Source organism: Mytilus trossulus, chromosome 7 (assembly GCF_036588685.1).
Source record: "Mytilus trossulus isolate FHL-02 chromosome 7, PNRI_Mtr1.1.1.hap1, whole genome shotgun sequence".
Taxonomy (NCBI): Eukaryota; Metazoa; Mollusca; class Bivalvia; order Mytilida; family Mytilidae; genus Mytilus; species Mytilus trossulus.
In genome coordinates, this window is record NC_086379.1 from 39,554,766 (window position 1) to 39,561,260 (window position 6,495).

Here is a 6,495-nt window from a genome sequence, read left to right on the forward strand (position 1 = left end):
ATTACCAGATTAAAATTTCACACCTCATTGAACATTGAAGATGTACGCTGGCCACTATGTGTATGTTCCGGACCATATGAGTATCTGGACCATACGCGTATGGTCATGACCATATGGGTATATACTCATATGGTCCGACCATACGCGTATGGTCGGACCGTACGCGTATGGTCAGGGTAATCAACACGTATACTTTTAAACTCTTCATTTGGTGTGACCCTTCTGGTTGTTACGTCACTAAAATGTAATTTTATTATATATTAAAACAACTTATTAAAAAAAAAAAAAAAGTTTCACACAGTTAATAATACCAGAGACATATATACACAGAGATTGGCAACTGTAACAGTGGTCAACGAAATCTAATCCACGTAACGCATCTCACGAGACTTTAACGAGATCGCCATATTGATTTTATCACGACAAGTACACCACCACGCTTCGATTTTTATTTCACATCAAGCATTTCAAAACAGCATAATGTAAGTATATATTTCAATTTCTACTATGAATTACCCTGTTTTATTCAGTTTGCAGTAGTTATTATTTAAAATATTGAGACGATTAACGTTTTATTGCAGTATTTAATAATGGTAGAAACTGGGCCGAGATGCACGTTATGGAAATTTTTAGCACTGTCGTAATTTTTATCAAAACATTTTCATTTGAAAAGGAATAAAACAAATTGCGTGATGAATTACTTTCCCCAGACATATTGAATTTGCATGTAGAGGTTGTTTTTTTCATATTTTTACCCACTTTGATGCAATTTACAATTAAAAATCAGTATTATAGCTGACGGCCATGTTTATTTTCTTTAATATCAAGACAGACCCCTGTCCATGACTACTGTTTAAAACTTTTCCATCTTCAGAGAATAATTGTTCCCAGCACATTATTTTTTTTCCTATGACATACTGAATTTGCATATGCAGGTTGTTTTTAACATATTTTCACCCACTTTGATGTAATTTACAATTAAAAATCAGTATTATAGCTGACGGCCATGTTTATTTTCTTTAATATCAAGACAGACCCCTGTCCATGACTACTGTTTAAAACTTTTCCATCTTCAGAGAATAATTGTTCCCAGAACATTATTTTTTTTCCTATGACATACTGAATTTGCATATAGAGCTTGTTTTTATCATATTTTCACCCACTTTGATGCAATTTACAATTAAAAATCAGTATTATAGCTGACGGCCATGTTAATTTTCTTTAATATCAAGACAGACCCCTGTCCATGGATACAGTTTAAAACTTTTCCATCTTCAGAGAATAATTGTTCCCAGCACATTATTTTTTTTCCTATGACATACTGAATTTGCATAGAGAGGTTGTTTTTATCATATTTTCACCCACTTTGATGCAATTTACAATTTAAAATCAGTATTATAGCACTCGCCCATGGTGTTTTGCTTCAATATCAAGACAGACCCCTGTTCGTTTACAGTTTATAAACTTTTCCATCTTCAGAGAATTATTGTACCCAGCACATGCATTACTTTCCTATGACATACTTGATTTGTGCATAGAAGTTGTTTTTTTTTCATTATTTCCACCACTTTGATGACATTTACAATTTATATAGATTTACATTCAGTATCTGACAGCTTTCTTTTTTTTAACAGGGTCCTGCATGCTATAAAAGAACAAAGATGTTGATCAAATTTACCTGCATCAGTGCAGCACACAAGAGATATAATATCATATCATGAATGTAGGACTCCCAAGTCTTTCTGATTGAAAATAAGACTCCCTGGCAAACAGAAACAACTAGTGATGACTTTTTCCAAAAGTGACGGCACAGTCATGTAGTGGACTGATTACTACTATCAATGTGATACTTAAAACTAACAATGGTTATGTAAGAGAGAAAAGTACATGTGCTTATCCTGACTGTAAAATGGATAAAAAAGCAAATAAATATCTTGTGTTCAACTTCATTAGTCTTATTTATGTTTACAAAGTTTACATAGTTTTAACAAGAAACCATACATGTAGATGTATAACAATATGATGATTTAGTATGATTGCTAATGAGACAAGGATTTACATGTATGACTATCATTAGAAGGCCACTCTATTCACAAATTCCTTCCTCTCCATGGAAAGTAACATATGTAATTGTTTACATAAAATGACAAAATGTGTAGAAAAAGAAGCAAGAAATGTTCACTCTGCTACTGTACACTAGTCGCTTACATTGGTCACCATCTATGTTTGTTTAAGTCCTTTAAAAAATTGTCAATGGTGCTTATTTATATTTATCTGTTGTGTTGTTTAAGTTTACATGTCCTCATTCTGTGATCACTATTTCATCTCTCCTGTTTTGAAAAAATGTTTATGGTAATATTTTCTGCAATAAGTTGAAAAGGCACAGATGCTATGACTAAACAGAAATGTGAGGTATATATGTCAATGAGACAACAACCCAACGACAACAATATTCTTTGCACATTTATGAATGTTTAAGAATTCTTGTGAAGGTCTAAAGCACATAACGTGTACTTATATTATATCCATGACCTGGTACATGTATGTACCTATTGATGCATTCCGTCCTAACTGACACAAGTTGTGGGAAGAGACCAAGCAGTTGATATGCTTATAAAAATCTGATATTAATATGAATTCCTGTATAACAAATTCCGGGAATGAGACTATTTTATTTAAAACAGATGAGATATTTGTGGTAAAGGTTTAAACAGAAGCAGGAGATGTCAAGGGGCAAATCAAAAAGTACAAGGTCGTGTAACACAGAGGAAAAAAATAACAAATGAAATGAAAATAACTGCACAGAAAATTACCTTGAACAACATAAACCCACAAAAGATCAGATAAAACTTGTGCACAATTTTAAATCTTTCTAATTTCAAACTCAAGTTTCACTGTGTATATATGTCTCTGGAAAGAGTAAAGATAAGAATGTTGAAATACTCCAGTGGTTTATGAAACAAAACATTAAAATTCTACAGTTGAGCAGGAACATATTAACGTTAGATATAATGTTCCCAGAGTTGAGCAGAGCATTTTACTGTACTTATGAAACATATTGTTTTTAATCAAAGTCTGTGATATTAAGTCTTTAAAAAAACACAAATAATGACGGATTCATATTCAATATTTCATGGCAGCAAAAAATAGTGATTTCGACAACACTATAATGTACTTTCATTGAGGAAATTTACGCAAATGTTCCATAAATAATTTTATTTTAGGTCAATCGACAATTTAACATTATAATTAAATTAAAACAGATATAAATTCAGTTTCTCACGAGACAAAATTCGGCCACAAAATTCTACTGGCTACATATTTTTATATATATGACCAGAGACATATAATGTCTCTGATATGACAAAGTTGCCTCATTTCTTTTTTTTTACATGTTAAAAGACTCTTTTTGTTTTCCTGATTGAATATACACTATAGTATTGCCGAGTGCTTCTGTTAAAATAAAGTTCTGGTCATGGTTAAAATAATATGTCAGAATTTGTAAATTTTTAAAAAACAATTGCCAAGTAATAATCCATTTAGAATTCACCTCCGGTAATATTCAGGTGATCGGAGGGCAATAAATTGCGTAATCGCACACCTGTGAATCAACAGTCACAACTCTATTTAGGACCTAATTACCGGAAAATCGGACACACACAATTTCACTGTGTAATTAAACAAACTATTGCAAAGATATATGCCGTACCGAAAATTTTCTTGTTATAACAATTGAGCATTACCAGATTTGAAATTTTAATTATGAAATGCATATCATATAACAATATTTTTCTCAATAAATGCTTAAAGATAAATATAACATTCAAGTTTTTTTATTAGAAAAGAAATTATAATATGATCTGATATAATTTTCCCATTGCTTCTCTTGATTATCTATCGAGGTTATTCATCCCCGACTTGATTGCATGTTCTAAATTTTATCGACGAGAATCTCATTCTGGGCCGCGATCTTTAACGGGATTTCACGGAGTTGCCAATCTCTGTGTATATATGTCTCTGGTACAATTATAAGAAGATGTCAAAATCAAATGAACATATTGTTAAAGGAATTTTATTGTTTAAAGTAGGTTACATCACCGGCAAGGATCATGATATTTATTTAAAGATCATGATATTTTTTAAGACATTTTTGATAAGTAAAATATTAAAAGTGTATGTTTCTTTATTTTTTTCTATTCTTTATTTCTATATTTCTATTCTAATCTTAATTATAAGACCGGTAAAATAGCATTTAAGAGCTATGAAATAGCCACTGCCTTTATTTGATTTGATCTTTAATATTCATTTTACGATATTGGAGATCTAGAGTTGGACATTTTCGATCTAAAACAAGCAATCGCAGAAAAGCTACATGTATGGTACCGTGTGAAGGTCATTCGAAATATACAAAAGTATAAACGAATACAATTAGCGATGAAAACTAAGATCAACTGACTGTGGCATCAATATTTAATGTTTATGTAGCTTTTGAAATGTAAAACTAATACTTTTTTTTGTAAACACATTTGTTTTTAAGATAAAGTTTATTACGAGAAAATACCCAATTTTACTATCCATACTAAGATGGGTATTTTACTATCCATACTAAGTTTCTTAGTATGGATAGTAAAATTGGGTATTTTCTCTGGGTCGTTTAAATCACTCGAAACTTAGTGAGACATGCACAGAAGTGATAGATATGTATTATAAATATAGAAAATGAATAAAAAAAAAAAAAAAAAAAAATCTGTATCATAGACCCAAGCGCCTGTGAGTTTATTGTTTTATTTCTATTGTATTTTTGAAAAAAATACCTATATGGTCCAAATACTCATATGGTCCGGCCCGTTAATAACCAAACGAGTATAATACTCATATGGTCCGACCATACGCGTACGATCGGACCATACGCGTATGGTCGGACCATATGAGTATACGCATATGGTCATGACCATACGCGTATGGTCCAAATACTCATATGGTCCGGAACATGTATATACGCAGAAACCATGAAACTGCTAGGTGTGAAAATAAGATGTGTCAATTTTATGAGGACCTGTACGGGTTCCTTAATTCTATAATTTTTCAGTCTTTTTCTGTGTTCTCTGTATATAAGCACTTCGTCATTCTCTATTCCTTATTTTTTTCTCAATGTCTCTGAAGTCATTATTTTTTCCCTTTATTCGGCACCTTTAACTCATTATTCTCTATTCATCGACCCCATCCTGACCCTCTATTTTAACGAACCGTTTGAAATAAGTCTCGACAGTCCACGACATTAAACTAGTAAGGCACACATACTGCTGGTGATCAACCTTTTATTTATAAACTAGAATAAATATACTAATACATTTTAAAGATAATATATATTTTTTACAATTTCGTTTGTCCGTTTTTTACCGACAAATGGATTCAGTTTTTTTCGCAGTTTTAATTAACGTTATATATATGTTTATATGTGTTTATAGATTGCCTAACAATGTAATTTTAACACACTATTTAATATGTAAATATAAGAATGTTTAAAATATTTACAAAATGATGAAAATAAACGCAATATTTCGCTAGACCAACTAGCTTTATCAAGCGTGCATCTATCCAGGTGAAATCGGATGTAGATGATATATTTTATATGTGTTTATATGTATATATTATAGAATAGTTCAAAAGCAGATACATATATTTATTTCGTGTCAAACCATTTCTTGGAATTTGTGAAGCTTTTTATGATAAGTGGAGTATTTTAGGTGTTTTTTTCGATTGACCTATTGATATCCATAATTTATTTTATAAACCAATTGAAATACCAAACACATGACGAAAAAACGGTCGCCAAAAAAACATATTCATAGTCAAAATGTTTGTACACACGTGTGTGATAAACTGTCCATGGTTGAATGATCATGAATTTCAATCGATTACACAGATTGCAATCAATATTGAACGTGGCACGTGTCGATAAAACATTATATTTTGTAATTCTTAAAGATGTAATTAATATAAAATATTGAATTATTTGTTTTGAAATAGTTTACTTCTATAATTCATTCCTTAGTGCCAATTATATCATATCGTCTGGTCCCTTGTACTTGCATCACTTTTATCAAAATTTTCATCAGAATCTTTCGACAATTTCGATCACACAGATGAAGCTTTAAAAAGTTGAAAAATATTTTCACGAGTCAAACAGTTGACGTGCTTTCTTTATCATGTTTAAGCATGCGAGAATGTATTCTTAAAAAAATCTAAGAGACACAGAAAACGTTATACTACTAGTATACGAAATCATTCAATTTTGCATAAAGATGATAACTCTTAACTTTAAAAATAAAACGTTCAGAAATATGAAAAGGAAAAGATGGACTTCCTTCTTGAACAAAATACAAAACTAGTAAACGGTAAATGTATATGTACTACTGTAGACTTTGTTATGATGACCTTTAACTTGATAAATATTTATTTTTTATTATTTCAATCAACAGGTAAACCTTAATT

At 30.8% G+C, this 6,495-nt stretch overlaps 1 long non-coding RNA gene across 1 annotated transcript; it reads left to right on the forward strand.

Annotated features, from left to right (window-relative positions):
• The first annotated feature begins 305 nt into the window (after positions 1-305).
• Positions 306-1,949, forward strand: LOC134725062 (uncharacterized). The gene is made up of 2 exons (XR_010108514.1): positions 306-482; positions 1,635-1,949. It is a non-coding gene; the product is annotated as an uncharacterized LOC134725062 (long non-coding RNA).
• Positions 1,950-6,495: the final 4,546 nt, after the last annotated feature.